At 31.1% G+C, this 23,791-nt stretch overlaps 1 protein-coding gene and 1 long non-coding RNA gene across 5 annotated transcripts in view; both read left to right on the top strand.

The window, feature by feature from the left end:
• The window catches only part of Exn (Ephexin), a 73,142-nt gene that overhangs the window by 26,088 nt on the left and 23,263 nt on the right, over nt 1-23,791 (top strand). The gene's annotated exons all lie outside the window — the stretch shown is intronic.
• On the top strand, nt 14,304-21,029 carry LOC148236455 (uncharacterized). Its single transcript, XR_015809073.1, has 2 exons — nt 14,304-15,522; nt 15,792-21,029. It is a non-coding gene; the product is annotated as an uncharacterized LOC148236455 (long non-coding RNA).

Here is a 23,791-nt window from a genome sequence, read left to right as displayed (position 1 = left end):
CCAAAAATAAAGTCACCCACATTTACATCTCATGGATCCCCAATTTTATTTTTCACTGACATGGACCCCTTGCAGGTCGTCGTCGACCCCTAGGGGTCGAAATAGACCACTTTGAGAATCACGGTGGTATATCATTATGTGCAGGTTTTTACAAGTTCAAAATGTATTGCGACCACAAAGCGAATGCCTACATCCTACAACTTACACAATTTTATAAATATATATAATACATTTTTTACTTCATAGGTACTTTTATAAATAATGTATATGTCTTTATTTTATAAGATTATAATGTAAGTAGATAGATACTATCAGTGGTTGTTGAGATCCACTTCAGTGGATCCCCATTTTTATTTCATGGACCCCAAATTTTTTTCACTGACGTAGACCCCTTGCAGGTTATCATAGACCCCTGGGGGTTGATATAGACCACTTTGGGAATCACTGGTTTAGTGTATCAACAGAAGTATAGCTACATAGTATCCATTGCGTACGCCACTGCCGTTACAAGTACTAGAGCTTTACGAGTCCAACCCATATGGGCGGGCACCCAGCTTTTGACGGCCAGGTGAGCGGGATTTCCAACCTTCCGTAGTGCTAAATATTTTATTGAAGTTGCATTAGTATTTCACCCGGGCGTTAGGGCCGACTAGTGCTCTCGTTGGCTGACCTGCATTGCTTTGCACTGCATTGCGTATCATCCTAATATCAGGATCACCCCACAAGATCCAAGAGGGGTTTATATGCTGCCTCAGTCGCAGCTTTGGCCCTGCTTGCGCTATGATATGCCTGCCTTACACTCTCTGGAAGTTGGAGTAATACGGATAATATAGTGGGTTACTTCGGTCGAGTTCAGTTCTGCCCGCTCTAAAACGGGAGGTAAAGTGGGGGTAATTCAGTCGACTTGGCCTGCTTCGAGCGCTTTCGAACATTGTCGGCATTATTTTCCGAGTCAAAGGGACCGAAGTCGGAGCTGCTCTTACGAGCGCGAGCGGTGAGATACTTCCGCTTTCGCTCTCTCGCGTGTTAAGTGACGAGAGTGAGAGAGATAATGATATGGTGTTTCGCAAACTGAGATAGAACGAGTAACTCGGTTCAATTTCAGTATGCGCGTAGGCGTCCTATGGTTAACACGCACGTCGAGCGCTGCATCGTGGTCACGTGGTCAAGTTATAATATCACATGCTTATCGTTACTTCAACAGACTCTTACTGACATCTTTGAATATTTTAGGGCACCAAAAGGGATTAATTATATTTTTGAAAATATATTCTTCTAACAGATATCGTTATTATATTTTTTTTTCATATAAAATTAAATAATTAGTGGTACTTGATTTTGTTAAAATAAATTGTTTCGAATATCCTTATGTATTTTCCTAGATCGGCTTATATAAATGTCACACCATAACGAATTATTATTTAGAATCGATAGCGACAAATTCTAGGATAGTCACAGATGTGGCCTTCGTATTCTGAAGTATAATTTTTATGCCTTATGGCATTTTTTGCGCAAATTGAATATTTACGACCGAAAAGTTTTCACTGATATTGTATTGGTGAGTGCCCACACAAACTTTTATAATTATCAGTAGCGTAATTTTAATAAAATGACAATTTAAAAATTGCGATTATTTGGCACATTTTTTGATCGCGCGCAAATATGCCAGCTGTACGTGACAGAAGCCGCCGTCCGGACGGCATATGAAATTTGCGGCAGTATGGTCGCTTACTCGAAGTCGTAGTTCTCAGCCGACTTTAGTTATAACTTCGGTTCGGACAACTTCCAGAGAGTGTAGTGCAGGCATTAAGCTATTTTTATCATAAGTAGTACCTCGCGCTGCTACCTCAGACGGCCGCCCGAGAGATCACTCCTATATCACTAAATAAATTAAATTAATTAAATACATAAATTGCAATGTTTTGATAACAAAATTAATTGTTAAGAGCCCTACGAGCTTTTGAATAAAAATACAATTATATATCATAGATTTAGAAACGTTGCATGCTTTATAAAAGCCAATCGCAACGCTACTATTATAGAGAATCAAAAGTTTACGTCATTCTATACTTCTATACCATTGGCCTTGATAGCTCAAAGCTTCGTAGCAAATCGATCATGTACTCAATGAAACTTTCTAACGATCTTCACGCTTATCTCCATATCGTTTTTCTTCACGATTTCTTTCATCATCCGTATCACACGTTGTGTCAACGTGGCGTAATGACGCCACACAAACGCTTCAAGCAAAATCTGAGCGCCTTTTGATGCTAATTGACTATTGAAAGAAAATTCAGCTTTTCAAAGAGACAAAGAATGACCCGCAAGTGGAACCGTTACACGTAAACGAAACGTATTAATTATTACGCTCTTCTTTCTAAATATTTTTCACAATCTGTATCTTAAACGTAATAAGTACATATGACTTGGAGCTGATTTTTCTCGTAAAAAGCATGTATTGGTCATCCTATTGCATCATATCGACATTGAGAAAATGGTTCCGTGTTTGTATATAAACTGAAACCTTCGGTGCGATATTACTAAATACATAAACTTGATTAGTTCCGATTTTTTTTTCTAATTTCAAAACATCTGAAATCGATTGCCGAGGTCAGTTTTGTCACCAAGTTTTAATACAAGTATAAGTAATTAAATTATTACAAAAGTTCAAAAAAGGTTTTAAAAAAATACGAGTACCTTAAATTGGTTCAAGATTTTAAATTTCTCATAATGTAAATAAATAATAAAAAAAATGTATATATGTTGTACGTACTACGTAATATTCTTTGTTGTGTTTCCCATTACTTTAATTTGTATATGTATCATTATTGACATTAAAATTAGAGACCGGTATAATTTCGAGTATCGATCCAATACATTTACTTCCATGCCGACACACCTACGAGTATTATGAACGACTATTTTCGTCTAAATGACAAAGTAGACCTTGAACTCTATGTACGTTTCTTAACGGATTTTTCGTGTTTTATGCACGGGTTAGATATTCAATAGTCTTGGTGCGTTCTCTTCCTTATTAGTATTTATTGTAAAAATTTAAATGCATTCAAAACAATACCAAGTAGAAAGCATTCGATTTGGTGAAAGGCTAATTTTTTTTATCGTGTAACTATATTTTATTACCTTTTCAAGTTACAAGATTTCTAGTTGCAAAAACACTTTAATAACAATTTCAAAAGTCATCCCGTCGATTGAAAGCTAGTTTTAGATGTATACAACGCCAATAACTTGGCATGTTTATTGTGACTGTGCTTGTGCGGGTAATTATATTTTATTATAATGCTCGTGCGAAACGAAAGCGAGTTTATTTCGCTAATTTACATCAAATGACAAAAATGATTCAAGAGTGCAACGCACCCGGGCGCAACATAATCCAACAAAGACAATCAAGCGTACTTTTTAATCACAGTCGCTTATGTAAATAGAATGATTACGCGGTTTGGTTTAATAAGGAGATTAGGGATGTCGTAGTGATAAAAAAATTTATACAATTTAAAATCACCTTTGATCTTCTAAATATTCTATATGAAATCTCATTGTTAGATTTTGTAATATTATATGCTTTGTAATTAAAACAGATTAAAATATTGCTTACATATGTATATAAATTAATCAAACCAAATACTCGAGCAATGATTAAAAAGCATTTTATTATGGTTGCCTCCTTATGACCGAGTAGCGTAGGATTATGAGTGCGTGTCACAAATTTGTTTTTCGATACACATCTAAATTATTATATTTCGATATAATTTAACGAATTAATTTTTTCGACCATCTTTAATTTGTTTACTATCTAAATAATAAATTTATGATTTTAATTTAAAATTAAATCAATTAAATCAACAAGTCAGTAAAAGTTACCAAACTTAAACTTTACTTTCTCCATCGCTAATACATAAAATATTACGTTTTATATGCATCCCTTTATTACATTAATGCATATATGGTAAAAATATTTCGTATTCGCTATAAAATTTAATTATCGATTTACTCAATTTCGATTTCGCTTTCACTCAACGTAATATATTTTGCATACTTTAAGATTAATAAATGAAATCAATTATATATTAAAATATTTATGAACGGGACTATTTAATATATGTATTGATAAAGCGTTGGAATCAGGTTGTGTGCGAACAAACACATACATACAAAGAAGTAGTATGAATATGATTAGCGACCGCAAAGTTGAAGGCCATGGTGCCTGGCACAAGTGTCTCCTAAAGCCCAACCCACTAAATTTACGTACATATGTATGCGTTAAATAACTTGTATGTATTCTAAATATTTGTACGATTTAATCACGTTGTTACGTTAAACGCAAGATAAGTTGATGACCGAGATTCATTCCAAAGAGAATCTTGAAATAAAAGTAATATATTTGCAAAGCAAATGTATTCGTTTGTTTCATATAAATTGGCAGATTTTTAGTCAAAAACCGACCGTGATTGAAACAAGATGCAGTCCCTCCTATAGCGTACCCCCATATAGCGTAGTTTTTGTTTATGTTTGTCCCTTAACAAACAGTAACAAAAACTACAAATACAAACAGTAAAAAAATCGACTACTTCATATAAAAATACAACCTAAGTAGTAATGATTTTATTGTTTTTTTACGTGTATATGATAAATAAACTTTCCGTGGTAAATATTTAACAAACATAGTTTTAGGCTAATTTAAAAATAATCGACTGAATGGGAAAATATTTTATTTTAACCTTTATATGTACATCAATTAAAATGATAAATTAATGACACACTTTACTTACATTTCATTATAATTTAATATATTGCTCTAACAGCATTTATGTTTAATTAATCATCATCAAAGTTGTTATTACAATAGCAATTATATAATATACACAATTTTACAAAAAAATATATATATAGTATATGCGATTCGTGTATTATGTTTTAAAGTAGCAATGTCATTAGAAATTTAACTGAACTTCAATTCAAATAAAGAGTTTTTTATATCAGTACTATTTTATACTATATCAAAAAAGTTTTTAAATAGCTAGTTTAATTGTACAATTATATTATGAATGCCTAACCTAAATTTATCTATTATGAAATAAATTCATTAAGTTAACTATTATCGTCTTTAGAAATCGAGGAAATGTTGACAAGAACCTTTAAGCGAATTTAAGAGTTTTTATCCATATTTACAATATCCTCGACTATGGCTCTATTGATGGGAATAGAGAAAGGAAGTAGTACTTCTTTTTGTTAAAGATTTAGAGAAAAAATCTTAAATATCTCCACAAGAGATCTGTATCCTAGTGTCGTTTTACTACGAGCGATGGGAAACAATTCATTGCATCCTCGACGCATGTATTCAATGAAGCACTTTTGAAGTTGTTGGTGGTATCGACAATCCGTCGCGATTGCGTCCCTTATTCTTGACCATTGCGATGTGTAATATCAGTATGTGTATTTTTAATAAAAATAGAGTACAAAATATAATACAAAATATAGTATAATATACTCTATTTTGTACAATATTAATCAATACGTAAATTAATAAGTGGCTAAAAAAAGATTTAAAAATATACATACTAATTTTATATAATGGGGTTACTATTATAATTATCTCAAAAATATGACGCTATTTCCTTCGCTCCTAAGCTTCATTTACCTACCTACTGGAGTGAATTTATGCCCCTAACTGATATTTAATCGCTTATCTTACATTCTAGCTATTTCATTCTTTGATCTCTAAAAATTTCGATATAGGGACGGTTTATATGTATTCTATTTCTTGGCCAAATATATAATTTGTAAAACTGCATAGTTAACATGTTTTTGTAGTGTTAAAAATGTGTTGAAATTTTTTTTTTCAAAATACAAAATCTGTGCAAGAAATAAGTAAAATATACAATTATTTACATACAAAAATATGATAATACATTTTGAAGTTATATTATTAACGCCATTCATAAATAAATATGGTTAGCTATTTCTTATAAAATATATTTTTAGCTATTTATTATAAAGAAATAGAAATGGTTCAAATAATTTCACCTACAATTAAACATAACTATAATTTTTTTACAGAAAATCAAAATAAAATAATCTAAACACGAAAACAACATATGCATATATTTTTTAACCTTTCAATCAACATCCCCAATGCATTTTTAGGGACCTTAAATTATTATGTAATTCATTCTTCAGATATTTTTATTACTGGTAGCATCCCTAGCTTGTTTCTAAGATTATTACCTAGTCTCTAGTGTATGTGTTATTAAACTTTGATAGTTGCATATTATAGTTTTGCAGTCCATAATATATGGTTTCTCTATTTTCGTATATTTTCACCCAAGTATCTTAGATATAATTTAATCTTTTTATAGTGTAATATTATCTACATTTCATTGGCTCCGTGATGTTCGGATCAAAATATGGTAATTTATATAAAAACATGCATAATATCAACTTTTTTGGAAACTCATCTCGCACGCCCATCTCGCTTTCTTCCGGTCACTTCTTGTTTACTTCCTCGCCGCCGACCCACTTGGCTAATGCACACTTCTTCACCAACTAATTGGACTTAAAACACCAACTCAAGCTGAACAAATTGAAGTCGGACAAGAAGTGACAGATGCGCGTTTGTTTGCGCGCATTATCATCAATTATAGCGTTGAAAAAACGCGAGTTTAATGTTCCTCGTACACGCTCATTGAACGTCGACAATTTGCGAAGATTTAAGACCGTTCGATGTTAACGCATGACCTTTGTTAATTCGTTATCGGATACGGTGTTTCTATTATTGCCTGTAAATTATTTCAATGAAAACGGAAAGACATGTCCTTCGCTACTGAGCTTTCTGTGTTATGCGATTTGAGCGTGAAATTATAATTCAATTTAATTCTACACAAACAGTAGGTCCTTCATATAATCATTTTCTATTATGATTTTCGCTGGCGCTGAACATTGGAGGGTAGCTATTTACTTTCATTATTTTAATTTCTTAAATATTATTTTTATATTATTTAATAATTATCAATGTGCATGATTTGCATAAATCGGTAGTATCGGAAAATTAAAATTTCGTTCCATGCAGGAGGGAGAGCAGGTGGGGGCATTTGAATTTGGCGAGAAAAAATATGTCATTTAATTAAATAAAATGAATCTAAATAAAATAAAAATATTAAATAAAGCTGAAATGACGTCCCTGATTCTAAACCAAAAATTATCGGCTTTTTCCTCAAAAAAATCTCGAATTAGGGTTCTCAATTACTTGTAGTTTTCAATTATTCGAATATTGAATAGAAAATGGATGAAGTATTACAATATATTTTTAATTTTTTTCTCGCTTTTTACCGATACTAATTTATTCAATCAATTAGTACATAAAATCTATTAATTACCTATAAATATTATTTAATTAAAAAAAATGGTTAGAAATTATTATTTTAATTAATCATTAATTTGAATTATGTAAAATATACATAACACAATGCTGTACAAATTAGTGAAGGCGTCAAAAGGAAAATGCCTAATTTATTATGTTGCATACTTTTTTAAATCATCAGAAATAAGATCAGCTGCGATTGAATTAATTTAGAAAACATAATGGAACATTTTAATTACATAATTGCTCATCATTTTTGGAATAATTTTGATATACATATTGGCGTTTGTTTTGTGCAGATTTGCATATAAATTAAATAACTAGAAATAAATTAACCACGATCAAATTATTGAACTGATTGAAACATAATGTTTGTGTCCTGAACAACAATTATAAAAACGTAAAACGAACTTCATAACAATTTGTATGGGCCCTTCCAATATTTTGTTTCGTTTAACGAATGAATTCAACGAATTTCGGTCATTGTAGAAGCCGCCGATTCACAAATGTTTTTCGAAGGCGTAAAAGCATTTTTGTTGAGAATAAGCGTTTCATTGTATCGCATTTCAAAACAAAATAAAGGCCATAGATTTTGGAGCGGCACTAATCACTATAGTATATTGAGAGAAAAAATGTTTATCTGTGTCGCTTTTAAGTATTATTTCAAGTATTGATTCAAATTTTATTCGAAATAATATAAACGAATATTTTACAAATAGTTGAAAATCGGGCGAATAATTATAGTGAGAACCCTATCTCAAATCTCATTTCAGTGAAATCATATAAATCAAATCATAACATATCTTCACCGGTAGACATACATACATTTACATACATGTGATGTATGATATTAATTTTACAGTGAATATGTATTTTTTAGTAAAGTTATATTTTCACTAGTGAAGTAAAAATATATTTTCACCAATTAATATATATTTTAACTAGCGAAAATATAATTTTAATTATAGCAGTAAGTGAAATTATATCTGCTCTAAAATGTATATAAAGCAGTTGCGAAACGTTCATTTTCTGTTCTAACCCAAACCCAAATAAAAATCTAAAACTAATTATAGTTTAAGAACTTTCACTAGATAAGTCCAAAATACAAACTAAGCGAACTCATTTCACAGAGATAAATAAGTAGAATAAGTGACAGACGCCACATCTCGCATAGTGTTCCATAGTTTGTCTGCACTTGGATATTACAGTGTTTTAAAAATATGATAGCTATTCTTACCGATATCACTATATACTTATGATATAAGAGGGCTGATCAAGTATAAACAAATCGAATTTTAGTCAATAGGAGGGCGCAATAACAAGTATCACTTCTCGGAAGTCAAAAATTTACGTCAAAAGCAATAAAATCGTGTCGGCGCCGTCTCTATTTTTTCTTTGGTTGTTTTTGCTGCATTGATTTGGTTTTCTGTTCTGATCGATTAAGACGCTTCGATTCAAAGTATACTAATGAATGGACCACTTCGGTGCCTAGTCAATAAAAATAAACAAATCTTTATTAGCTGATTAAACAATTTACGTGGTAAATCATATGAAATTGGTGGAGCTCTGTGAAAAGTCACATATTTACTGTTGATTACGCCTACGTTAGTAAGGTTCGTTGACTCAATTACACACAGATATGTTTAATAGCTTTCATTACTCAGTGTTGATAGATCCAAATACTTGAAGTTAGTTTATGTTTTGGTAAACCACTTGGATTTTAGGAACTCTTTCCAACGAAATCATATTTTGAATCAATAAATTTATTTCATTCCGAAATATGTTGATTACGAAATCTTACTGTGCCACCTATTTTATCACATGAAGATCTTTACAGGTAATTTAAAAGGTTATAAACGAGATATATGTTGCCTCACAAGCAAATATATTATCAATTGATTTAAGTAATTTAAAATTGCAGTGTTCATATGCATGCAAACTCAAAACTTTTAAAAGAGCTTTTGAATTACATATAGATTATATGTAATGTTATCAAGTTTATTATCGAATGTAGAAATGTATATTTAACATACTAAAATTATAGTAAAATATATATATTTGCTGATTATTAATTTGATGTATATTATATAATAATTAGTATAGCAAAAGAACTTTCAATATAGATAGTGCAACTCTCTTGCGATTTCTTCTTCGTTCACTTACTCACTGACGTTTTGCATACAAATGTCTTAGTTTGCACATAATTGACTTCAAAGCCACATCAAAGAAAACACTGGACTCTCCATCATTTTAATTGAATCACAAAAGTGTATTGTGGTTTAGCCTTCTCTAAGAACGATATCATATATTCTGCGATATTAAAAGTTTCGATTAATATCAACTCTATTATATTAACATTAGCACAATATGCTCGTGTGAAAATAGTGTTTGCCCTCGCGCATTTTTCGTATGACCCTCGTTGTGTGAAAGCAATAGTGATTAGTAGAAAATTTATTTATTTACATTTTAAATATATAAGAGATTGCATTGTTGTATTCGCGTCGCGTACTATTCAATACAATACGATCATTCAGGTGCGCCGAATTTTTTTGGCAATGCCAAACGGTCGACGATGCCAATTTTGGAGTAACGTCCTTGCGCGCCTGGTCGGAAGTGTCCATGTGTAAGATGAAGAGGACCAAAGATCAAATAACAATTATGAATTTTCACGTGCCGCTGATACAACCGTCGCGAACGAGTTCCTTTGTTCGTCTTGTGTCCGTAACTTTCAAGGCGATCCACTAAGCGTCATCGAGGGGTCCAAAAGCTGATGCCGACGTGATGACAGCACTCGAAAATCGACAAAAATGCGTTAAAATATAAATATAACATACTTAAGTTTTTTACCTTGGCACGTGGATGATCAAGAAACAGCATTCTAAATAACGCATGCCAAAACGGAAGGATACGGATAGCCCGGTAGTTAGACTTCAGCCTCATTGAACCCCAACGTTATAAGTTTTCATGGCTTTCCAAGCATTGTCTTAATGGCTGATATTGTTTTGCGCCATCACATCTCTTCCCAGATCACCCTATGCACTCTTTCGCTTCATCGAAATATGTTATTTTGTTCATACTTATCAACCCTTCTTCTTTTTGACTTATTTTAGGTCTTATCATTTTTTGTTCTTAAATGATTCAAACTGATCTTATTTTTATATTAAGTTGCAGATTTACATATAATATGTAACGTGTTTGAGTGTTTGTTTCATTATATTTGAACTCCAATAATTATTTTAATAACTCTCGAATCTGTAATTATGCTATCAATATAAGCAACTAAACGATTATTAATTATTATATTTGTAAAAAAAGTGATTTTCCAAAAAGATTTTGTAGCAAAAAAACTATATAATCGTTTGAATTACCACACTCACTGACACGCCTGAGAAAATAACCGCTTATTATCTTGCCACGCTAAATCGTCGTTTTTTTCTTAAAAACACATCACGATATTAATTTATAAGACACAAATTCGTTCAAGGATTAAAACTATATTTGTGCAAATTTTTATTCGGTTTACCGCCAAATTGACGGTTGGACACTCAACGTGGGAGGCCAAGCCCGGCAATCATTATAGTAATTTGTCCGTTGTGCAGTTATGTACATTATGACTTATGGCATTTTTGCAATATTATGATTCACCGTGATACGACGATTTTCACTCTCAGGGAGTCCGATTTTTAATCAAAGAAAACTGTAATAATATAATTTTATTCCAGATTCAGGCAGATGAACACAAAGACTCCATTATAATTGAGTCAGACCATCTCATTAAGAATCCTTGTTTTCCTCTAAATCCCTCGACGATTATATTACTTCCCTCTCCTGGAAATGTTTCCAAAGAACTAGATTATCCTCATGCATACCTCTAAAATGATTTCCTTGATCTGGAGCTCCTCATTGATTAACAAATTGATTATTATATTAATAATTAAATATTAATATCCGCATTGATTTATCCCATATGAATTTCATTATATAATTTGTTATTTATACGAAAAATTAGGGAGATGTATAAAAACACAATCTATCATTATCTAACTGTGAGTTGTATAATTATTTAAATTATGTGAATTATATGATCTATGATTAGGGATTCCAATCCCGGGCCAAAATTTTGATCCCGGGATTTCGGTATTGCATTTAGTCGATCCCGGGATCCCGGGACCAGTCCCGGGATAATTTTAATGTTATTTTATCGATAAAAATAATTTAAAATGAATAATACAATATATTTTAACATCTGTTTTTTATAACGTACAATGTATAAAGTACGTATAATTTTAGTCTTGGACTTAAAATAGAAAATAATATAATAAAAATAAAAAAGGGAAGGCTATATATTTATTTGAGAAGAAAAAAATGAACTTTTGACAATGAATGTACATAGGTATGTACATTCATAGACACAATTAATTGAAAACATTATTTTGAATAGAACTCACGAAGTTACATCAAAGCATCAAGTGTTTTATCATTTAGCCTTGATCTGATTTTGGTTCTTAAGCAGCCTGCTGCTGAAAAAGCACGTTCAGACTCACAGCCTCAAAGATTCACAGATGACACGTGCAACTCGCGCAAGTTTGTACACGAATATAACGATGTTGTCAATAATAATTCGATTGTGCTTGATAAATCAACCAATCCGAAAAATTCGGGATTATGTTTTATAATCCCGGGACCCATCGGGTATTGAAAATCGTTCGGGATCCCGGGATTCGGGATCCCGGGATTGGAATCCCTATCTATGATTATGTAAAATTATTTTAATTAAAATAATTATGAAAATATTAATATACACTAGAGCAATTTGCGGAGCGCCTAAATCCTTAAGGTCATATTTTTTTTAATGTCTTTTCGTCCTGCCATTCAGAAAAATTTGTATCATTAAATCTCCCATGAATGAATTTAATAATAATAAATAAACAATTTGTTTTTTTAATCTTCCAGACGATTTTTGTTTTTCCAGTCTTTCCTTTTATTTACATCTTGAAATTTCCACTTCTTTTACGACAATTTTTATTTTGAAATCTCTGTGAATAATTAAGTTTATGAAATACAAGTATGGGTTCTCCATGTGTGTCTTCTGTTGAATTCCATTCCCAAATACTTTATTAATTATTGTGTTATTTAATCGGACAAAAAGGTATGTTTTCTTTCTCGTGGTAAACATAATGCCTGCACTACACTCTCTGGAAGTTGGCCAAGGATGGAGAATATAGTGGGTTACTTCAGTCCAGCTCTAAAATCTCTCGGAAGTTGTAAGAGGTTACCGAGAACGGGTAATTCGAGCGCTTCTGAACATTGTCGGCATTATTTACCGAGTCAAAGGGACCGAAGTCGGAGCTGCTCTTTCGAGCGCGAGCGATGAGATACTTCCCCTTTCACTCTCTCGCGTGTTAAGTGACGAGAGTGAGAGAGATAATGATATGTTGTTTTGCAAACTGAGATAGAACGAGTAACTCGGTTCAATTTCAGTATGCGCATAAGCGTCCTATGGTTAAGACGCATGTCGAACGCTGCATCGTGGTCAAGTTATAATACCGCATGCTTATCGGGGTCTTCAACAGACTCTTACTGACATCTCTGAATATTTTAGGGCACCAAAAGGGATTAATTATATTTTTGATAGTATATTCTTCTAACAGATATCGTTATTATATTTTTTTCATATAAAATTAATTAATTAAAAAATAATTAGTGGTACTTGATTTTGTTAAAAAAAATCGTTTTGAATATCCTTATGTATTTTCCTAGATCGGTTTATATACACGAATTCTTATTTAGAATCGATGGCGACAAATTCTAGGATAGTCACACATGTGGTGTTCGTATTTTGAAGTATCATTTTTATGCCTTATGGCATTTTGCAAAAGCCGACAAAGGTTTTGCGTAAATTGAATATTTACGACCGAAAAGTTTTCACTGATATTGTATTGGTGAGTGCCCACACAAACTTTTATAATTATCAGTAGCGTAATTTTAATAATATGACAATTTAAAAATTGCGATTATTTGGCACATTTTTCGATCGCGCGCAAATATGCCAGCAGCCGCCGTGCAGACGTCATTCACGCCCGCCGTCCGGACGGCATATGAAATTTGTGGCAGTGTGGCCGCTACTCGGATGTCGGCGACCTCGGCCGACTTCAGTTAAACTTCGGTTCGAACAACTTCCAGAGAGAGTGTAGTGCAAGCATAACATTACAGATTTCAGTTCGTTTGCCAATATTCTTTAGATACACATCAATTTTTGTATTTTGTTGAGATAAGTAGACGCTATGTCTGGGTTTCCATGAGAAGCCATAAAAACTGTGTCGTCAGTAAAAGTGGCGCAGGTAGTCATGTTTGTAGTTAGTTGGAAAGTCTGCTGTGTATATTGAGTACAGTACTTGCCCTAGTACCCTGCCTTGATGTTCTCCGGACTTTTTAGACAGACGGAGGATTTTTTGTCTTGACTATAAAATATCTGTCGCTTAGATATGACTTTATAATTTCATATATATTGCAAGTTAGTGCCTTTTTAATTTTATATTTTAATCCTACATGCCACACTTTGTCGAAAACTTGACTCATATTCAGGAAAGCAGCTGAGTAATATTTTCTCTCTTGTAGATTTTTATAATTCTTGTTTGCTATTCGGTGTATTTGTTCAATTGTGCTGTGCTCTTGCGGAAAGCCTAAAATTTGTAGCTTGATTTTAATTTCTCAATGATTAAATAATGTATGTAATACAGTATTGCAGAAATATTTTTATATACTATATGTTAAATATATTTACTGTTGTCGTTTTCTCTTTATTATTATCTTTATTATAGCATATAAATAATAGTAAAATGTTTAATATTTATTAATAATATATGTTTTAATTAATATTAAATATATTATTACATATTATTATTCTTTAAATGACCTTTAAAAAACACATGCCATCAAAAGTGGAATCGGACATGCATTTTTTTTGTTAAAACATTTTGACCGTGGAAAAATTCCTCTCGAAAAATTAAACCAACATCAACACAAAATGTTGATGTTAGTTTAATCGACAACAAGGCTTCAAATATGCAGTGTAAATTATTTGCTCTTATAGTATTCATATATTTTGAATGCTTTCTCCATTAATCCTTAAAATGTTAGTTTTTTTACACTACTTTCTGTAAGGCTGAAAGAATTTTTTTATTATATATTGTTAAGCTAATAACACATTTTCAATTTCTTCAATGCTATGGAGCTATTAATTAACTTGCGAATAATTTCTTTCCCCATTTTATATATTTCTGCTTTTGAAGAATAACTAAAAAAGTCATTATTTTTAATGGTGAAAGATTCTGGATTTTGCAAATATTTAATTAATGAAATAAATATCTGGTTTCTTAGAATTTTTAATTGCTCTTTTATTTGCCCGTTGAAGTTTCGAGCTTAGCTCAGAATCGTTATAATAAAATATTTAAGGCCTATTTGACTGTCAATAATCAACCTATTTTACTAAGGTATTCTACAGTAATCTTTATTGGCTGAAAATTGTGGTTCCCCATAAGTAATAATTAAATACGTTCCACATGTCACTGGTTGTTTAATTCGTAAAAAATGGTCTAGCATCGCCATCTGGTTTTCACAGGTTCACATAAGGTTCATTATGTTGTTGAACTTCAAATATATACTTTTGTAAAATAATATTTCATATGGGAGAATACTTAAAAATTTTAACATTTTTTCTAATGCCATTTATCGTTTGTTATTTATACAAATTTAATTTTATACGATTAAAAATGCTTTATAAAATTTTCCGAGAAATGGAAAATTCTCGATTTGGCATTTTTTCGAGAAATTTTCGAGAAATAATTCTCGAGAAAAACACTACTTGCTATTATCTCTGGTTTCTGTAGTATTAGATTTATTCTACGCAGCGGTAGCTTCTCAAACATTTTTAATAAAATAGGGACAAGACTAATTGGCCTTATAAGATTTCAAATCTCCTGGGTTCTTTCCTAGTTTTTAAATAAGAATAACTTGTGCTTTCTTTCACTGTGTATGGGTCTTATTATTGCGTTGAAAATGTTATTATTTTTATATTTTTTTTCCGGTAGTTCCTTAAACACATTTACTCTAATTGAATCATGCCCATGAGCTTTTTTGAGGATTAGGTCATTTCAGTGGCGTAGCTAGGGTATGTGCCGCCTAGGGCGATCCTTAAAATTACCGCCCCCCCATACATTTTTTGCAGAGTCATAAAATCAGCATTTCTTAAAATAATAAATTGGTTATTATTAAGCTCTTGTTATTCGTGGATTTATATATGTTTTAATGCATTCAAAGATAAGAACCACACTAGACGATCCCATCGCGAATATGCCGCCCCTAAGCAAGTGCCGCCCGGGCGCCCCCTCCCCCCTCCCATAGCTACGCCACTGAGTCATTTTTAATTGAATTAACTTATTTTATTTTTATTTTCTTCATAGGAAAATCGAGTTAATGTGATGCTTTTATAATTTATTATCAAAGATTCCTATTAATAAAAAAGTTGATATATTTATAAAGCGGAAATGTTTCCAGTTCTAATGAAAGTTTTTAATACTTACTAAATAAGAGGCTATATCTTGCTATTTTAAATATTTCTCAGGATTCTGATTGTGATGTAAAAGAGACACCTATTGCTTTTACGAGTAATTCATAAACTTTCCAATTGTAACTTGAACCCCAAAGCGCGATTTTATCTCCGTGAAGACTAAAAATGCCGTTTGTCCAAATAATCTTAATAATGATAACATATTTTAATATTTTCCAAAAGATAACAGAAAAGTACGTATTGTTTAAAAGATCAGACAGAGCGAAGTTTTAAAACTTTTAATTAGTTATTCAGTTATATTATTACAAACATTAACTAAACGAACTTTCTGTAGCTCGTAATTTAGGGGTAGATAAAAAAATAAGTTTTTCCTGATTTTATGACTCATTTTCTCTATAATTTTTTGAACCATATCATGTTTATATTTTATCCAAGAGAAATGTATACCAGTCTGATATCACGCACTTTTTCAATTTGTTCATTCGCTTTGCTAGCTAACAGCTAACGTTACACAACCAAAATAAATATGTGCGATCACTGATTAGCGCCGCCATTGACTCGAATCTCACTTCATGGCGATGTTGAAACGGTTTTTCCCAATGTCAACACGCGCCAAATCCATTGTTGAAGACGTTAGCGAATTTCGAACTGCGTTGCCGCAATGTCCACACAAACGAAACCGATTTTTGCATACGAATTGCGCGAAAGCGTGTATCTATGTACGTCGATGCTTTTTGCCCGAATCGGTTCCGTTCAAAGTCGGCGGAAGCTGCGTTTGTGCCAGATCACGTAAGCCGAATGAATAAAATGTACAGGTGCTCTTCGTTTTCACGCGGATCGTTAATCATCACAATATAAGAAGTTAACGCCGAAATAGTGCTTGAAATTGCACCACCTGCGCACATGCTTTTGACTTTTGACATTAGAAATCGACATATAGTAAAAATCAAAGACCGCTATATATCATATATATTATGTAGACGACGAAGCGTATTAAATCAATCACTTAACTGAAATGAGTTCACATAAATATGCGTGGTACTAAACAACGAACAATAGGGTATAGAACATTATATTTGACCTCTAAAATCAATATCAAACATTTTTTTCTTTTAATGGTAACTTGTGTATCAAACTCAAGTGGACTTATTTTATTAAAACCAAAATATATTACAATTCAGATAATAAACTAGTGGCATCATAGAATCAACTAAACTTTATTAATCATCAAAGTTGATCAAGGGAGTTTTTATTTTAAATAACGCATACTTTTTTAATGATTTTTATAAACTCAAATCATAAATACTCGTTTGCATTTATGTCTGCATACACACATTCTAAAAATATTTTTCGTCGCATGTTTATACTATTTCCTCCTTTAAAATTGGGGTTCGATAACATTTCGTTAATTTTATTAATTATTTAAAAAGAAAACTTAATTTTTAAAATCTTTACTTTCTAATAGATTTTACATCTGCATAATTTTTATATTAATATTACGCTCGATTTCAAAATCAACCTTAAACGATTCACGTCGGCTAAAATATTGAATTTTCTTGCGTGTAATATATGATAGGCGACTTTAAATGTAGCCCAAGTAATGTAAATATATACCGAGCTATATATGGCGTTAAATTGTTATCGGTAATTTTTTTTTTATTAAATCTGTCATATTATTTTCTTATATACAAATTGTTTTGACTATATATCCTGATCATATTAATAAAAAACGCATATATTTGTGAGTAAAGCATGAAGTTAGTCGCGCGTGAAATACTAAATATTTTAAAAATGGTTTTGAACTTATCTTAATTTATTCATCAATATTATTTGGTTGTTCGTATGTACAGTCCGTCCAAGATATGAACGCTCATCGTCACAGTATTGGTGAGAAAATATAATAAGGTGACCATGTGAAATTATAAGTGCAATTAATTTATACTTTTTTAATTTAATTTGTTGAGGAAAGTGTAAAATATCACTTTCTTACTTATTTTGTTTATTTATATACATATTTAACTCAAAAACATGAGAGAAGTTTTGGTACTGTTCAATATAATATTTTTAAAAATACCAATAGAATATTACAGGAATTGTTTTATTGATTACAAAATACCACAACATGACAATAATTTATAATAAAAACATAACACATTATAATTTTAAATACAATTTCCAACGTATGATCACCCTACCCTTAAAACAACCCTGATTTAGGATTGGTAACGTTCTCCTATCGGTGCAAACAAATTCGCGGAAAACTGTGTATGTATGCATGCATCCGTACATGCACCCTTATTTCCAACACGACGATGATGAGCGCTACCATCTTGGATGGACTAGATGTATATATAAAAATAGAGGTATTTAAATTCACCAATACCTTGCGTATAGTTGAAGCTGAGATTATCAGGAAATGTAAAAGCTTAACTGAAAAACTAATAGCTTCTTATTCGTCCCGTTTTCTTGGTAATTATGTAAAATAAACGTGCTGCAACTGGCATCTCTATAATCGTGTAGTTGATTTTATCGATTCATATATACATTGTTTTTTCATAATTGTTTATATGTGTATGAATGTATATATAAACATATTAACATATTAAAATATTTATTGTTAAGTTATTGATGCATAGTCAGTAAGACTCAGGTGGAAACTAGTAAGAATTTATTAGATTATATTACATATTGAGACAGACTGATGGGCGAGATGTTTTCTCTGATCAGGGGTGGAGAAGCTGGCGGAGGGATGTTGTCCGTGGAAGATCCTTATGCCTGTTCTACATTTTCTCGAAGTTGCCCGAGGTTGGACGCTCATATCCGAGTCCCTCAGGATATGAGCGTCCATGACAGTATGTTAACCACGGGCGGGCGTCTGCTAGTGTCTTCGAGTGTCTGCTAGAGTCTGCCAGATAACTGCCCTTTCTTCATTGGAGTCCAAGCATAAGTATCCAGGGCTGCAAAGCTTGCTGACCAAATATAGTCATGCAGCGATCATCCACCTAATCGTTGTACTCGCTTCTTAGAGCAACGAAATAAGTATACGCCTTTAGAAAGTGACATTTACTTGATGGATATCTCCGAGGTTGAATTGTGAAACGGAAATATTGTTGCCTTACGGGGCTATTTGTCTTTTGGTGTTATATTGTTTCTCGTGACCGCTTCGTAAGAAAGAAATATTCATACAATGCACTGGAGAATCCTTGCGTGTTATTTAGTTCTAGTCATAATGAGAGGCTTTGTGTGTCTAGTTTATCCTTATAGATGAATGAATATTTTTAGTCACAGATTTTAACGCGAGTTTCAAGAATAGGATTTTACAAACGAGTGCTATCTTCTCAAAACAAAATTCCATCTTTGTCGAGCTCTCTAAATATCGATAACATTGGTTAGTTGAAATGAAGATAAAATATTATTTTTCATCACTAATCGCTAAGCACTTAAAATTTTCGAAACCCAATACCTTTAGGTTAAGATCCCCTATTTTAATAAGTTTCAATTCTCAACTTTTAACAATCACGTAGAGACCTACAAACCACTCTCAGTTATATTTAATATATGTCAGCCTGTTTTAGCCTGACGGCTAAGAAATCGTATCTCTCTAAATATAATACTTCAAGATTAATGAAATAAATAAAAATGTAATAACTATTTTAATAGCCGATATCGCTATGCTGATACATGGATCAAACTTTTGAATAAAGTTCTACGTTTAATTTGTGACCTTTAAAGTTATGTCATTGTCATAGTAGCACTTCTTTATAGCATGTAATATATATTCTGCATGGCATTATTATGTTTTTATAAAAAAAAAGATTTAATCTTTCATAGAAAAAAATCTCTAATGTGAAAAACATAGAAAGTATCACTAAACAACCTAGTTTTTTTTCATGATAAAAAGTACTGAAAAAAATATATAATATTTTACAAGTATAATTTAATTTATTTAGATTCAACTACGTAGCTAAACAAAACTTAAATTCACTTCAGTGAACGTTTAACATAATTTATGTAAATTATTGTATTGCTTCTAAATATTATCACTTACATAATTATTATAATAGTATTCGTTTTCGTAATGTTTTTATTTTTGACACGCAACCAAATTTCCATTTGCGTAAATCGGGAAAGCCGACGTTGCACAGTTTGAAGACCTATTTACTATTTACCTTTAATAATTTACAATGGTGAATTTAGCTCCGGGTGAATTCGCATTGGAATTACACGCCATTCGATTTGAATTTACAATACGCGATATACGCAAAACTTTCGTTTTTGAAACGCAGAAAAAAACAGTACAACAATCGATCATTATTGCTACTTTCGATACGGCAAATAAAACAAAATGCGCCGAGAGCAACGTTTCTCAAATTGCCAAAAAATCGCAGAATACATAATTACGGTCGAATCCTGAGTATGTATAATTTACCGCTGGTTCGTTCGCAATAAAAGGTATTGTGATCGAGCCAAAGTCGGAACAACTTGCTCCGGTATAATAAACAATTAGTGCTCAAATTTGTTTATCAGTAGGCGTTGACGATCAAACACGAGACCCGTTATAGACGATTTCGAATTGAGGTGTTACATTTTTCTTTCGGCATGTCGTGACCGGTCAACACCTTTTTTTTAATTTCACGTTTTATTTTACTCCACATGAGTGATAGTATCGAGTATCTAGTAATTAATCGATGTACTAAAATGTTTATATACCAAATCGTGAATCAAACATCACGGTTTCTTTTTAATAATTGAAAACCCTCACTTTCATTGCATTTTTATTTGTATTTACGAGCAAATTTTTTTTTTTTAAAGCACTTAAAACAATTTTTTTAATCAATTTATACGTACATTTCAACAGTGATTTATCAGTGCTTTTAAAATAGTTAGTGATTAGTAATCGCTGAGGGTATTATTATTTGCAATCTACCAGCGCGTGGATTTTCCCAGTGGATTTTCAACAGAGTACAAGTCTGGGAATCAAGCTATTTTATAATACAGTAATCAATATTAACTTTATATATCGTATTATTTAACCCTTGACTTGACACCAAAAGTATTGGTTCTGATATCACATATAAACAAAAACTTGTACAATCAATAGTGTCAATTTTGTACGCACTCCTTTCTAATAAGATTCTTTCGAATACATAATCGTAACTGACTAATAGTAGAGAGGGAAAAAAAATAATCCCTTCTCAGTCAAAAATTCACGTTGAAAGCAAAAAATCGTGCCGTCGCCGTCGCAGTGAAAACGCTCGGTTATCTAGCGTTCATATAGACTTTTTATAATACATCATAAAACAATTACACCTTTTCAGAAATCAAAAATTCACGTCAAAAGCAAAAAAATCGTGCCGTCACGAAACTTTCGGAGCGAAAAAAAAACAATTATCACTTCTCCGCTTTTCTAAAATTTCTACATGTATGTTAATATATTTCAGAATTAAATGATCAATCACTAACACTTGTTCAGATTCTATCTTTACATGCTTTGTTTTTATTTTCACATCGCCAGAATTAAATCGAAACTTCTTTATTAATCTTGTCTTTAACACAAAGATATCCATTCCAAGCATATTTTTTTTTTGTCGCTTTGAATTATTTATTTATGAAGAATAGAAACTAGGGTAACTCAAATTAGTCTTTCTCAACAATGATTTATATAATAATAACACATAAAACATAACCCATATGTGCAAAGAAATATACTTGTTTTCTTGCTGTATTGAATTTTTTCACCAAAAATACAATGACGCTGACAACGTGTTTTAAAATCATGACAAAAATACTTTTTGGAATTTTTCGAACGTTTTCAGTCAAAATATAAAAGTATACTGAGTGTTAGTTGTGGGTTATTGGAACGTATGCGATTTTTAAAAATTCCCAAAGTTTGTTCCATGGCTCAAAAAAAAACATTTATATGTAGTGATTGGTATCTTTAATAAAATCACTGACTTAAGCTGATATGTTTTATGATATCAAGCAACTCTCAGAAATTCTAGAATAATAAAATCATATGCATTTTGTTTAGACTGCTTAATGTTTTTTATCTTTGAACTCGTTTCTAAAAAATATTACTTATATTTTCATATGTACGCATATGTATTTTAGTATGTAGTGTCATATTAATTAATTAATAAATAAGCTGTGTTGATAAATAAAATGATAAAAATAAGATTTGTTTTACACATTTAATTGTAAAGACCGAAAGTTGTTCGAAAGCAAATTGAGATTTGAAACAACAACATGAAAAGGCAAGCAGCTATGAAACAATAGGATTTTTAGATTAGACATATTTTAGCCCAGTCATGATTATTCTCTCAATCATATACATATGTGTGCAGTGCTTTTACAACTATCTACGTTATATTGCATATCCATTAAACACTTGAGGGTTAGTTTGAGCTGAGATTATCAGAAAATTTAATTAGATAACTTCTTTATTGCCCCATTATCATGTCAATCGTGAAAAATGAACGTGCTGCAACTGGCATCTTATCTTTAATCGAGTAATTGATTTTATCGACTTTTACGTACTTAAATAATTATTTAAATTACGTTCCGAAAATAATGAAGATTGTGTGCTTGAAACTTTATATTATAATGTTGTAATTTAAATAATTATATAAGTATCTACCCACACAATATTTTTTAAATGCTTTGACAATGGAATTTAAAGCAGTATTCTGTACAGATTTAATTTATTTTTATTTTGAATGAGACAGGAAAACTTAAGAGAATTAAAGTAGATAAGATGCTCTAATAATGAATGGATGCAATTTAACAGAAAATTATTTAAAAAGATATGTGCATTTAAATAAATACTTTGTTCCATAAAATGTATATATTTTTTTGCATTTATGAAGAAACATTGAAGAAAAAATACAGTTTAAATAATTAATTTAAATTTATACACATATAATTCATAAATAATGCTAAAAAATAAAAGGTATCGAGACTATTTATTTTAATTTGAAATATAATAAAGCATTCAGTTTTTTTAATTCTTTAAAGCAGTATGAATTTTAATTTTAATTATACCAACTTACATAACTATTATCAAAATAAATTAAACAATTGGTTGTATTAATTTATAAGAGATAAAAAAAATCAAAAACAGATTTTGAGAAAGTCAACAGCTGCAAAATAATAATTCGGAAATATGAGTAATTTCTGGAAGTTCGGCAATTACAATGTTTTTTTTTATTACTTGTTATATCCATAGATAACATAAAGATTAGAAAATAATTTCGCAAAATAAAAAAAACACAATTGGGCTTTGGGTAATGCAGCGGTACATAAAAAATACTACATCAAAATTTTATAAATATACACAACTATGTATTACAACAACTTTTATTGTTTAATATTCCACTACAAGTATCCATGAATAGTTGGACAGATATTTGAAAAAGGAATAGTTAAAAAACTTACGAATATATTCAGTATTCGAATATTCGGATTGGAGTATTTCGGCAAACTGTCATTTTGTGCTTTTCTAATAAATAGTTTAAATCTAAAAGTGTCACATGGATTTTTTCAGTTATCTTTTAAGATAAACAAGTTGACATATTTCGCTATGCTTTGAACTGCGTTCCTTACATTACATACTAACGTGTAAATTGCAATTAAATCCATGCTTCTACGTATTTCAATACTGATCCATTTACACTAGAGTAATATATAAGTAAGATTTTAAATATTAATCTTCACGATATTACTTGAAAATATGGATACCATATAACACGATATAATTTGAAAAATTGAATCCGTGAACTCTGACCAAAACCACTAGGTTTTCTAAAGTCAAACACGCACGCATTATTAACTTTCTTGACAATTATATA

Source organism: Plectrocnemia conspersa, unplaced genomic scaffold, assembly GCF_051122295.1.
Source record: "Plectrocnemia conspersa isolate PC_06_02 unplaced genomic scaffold, ASM5112229v1 ptg000003l, whole genome shotgun sequence".
In the NCBI taxonomy this organism is placed as follows: domain Eukaryota; kingdom Metazoa; phylum Arthropoda; class Insecta; order Trichoptera; family Polycentropodidae; genus Plectrocnemia; species Plectrocnemia conspersa.
This window is presented reverse-complemented; position numbering and strand designations above follow the sequence as displayed.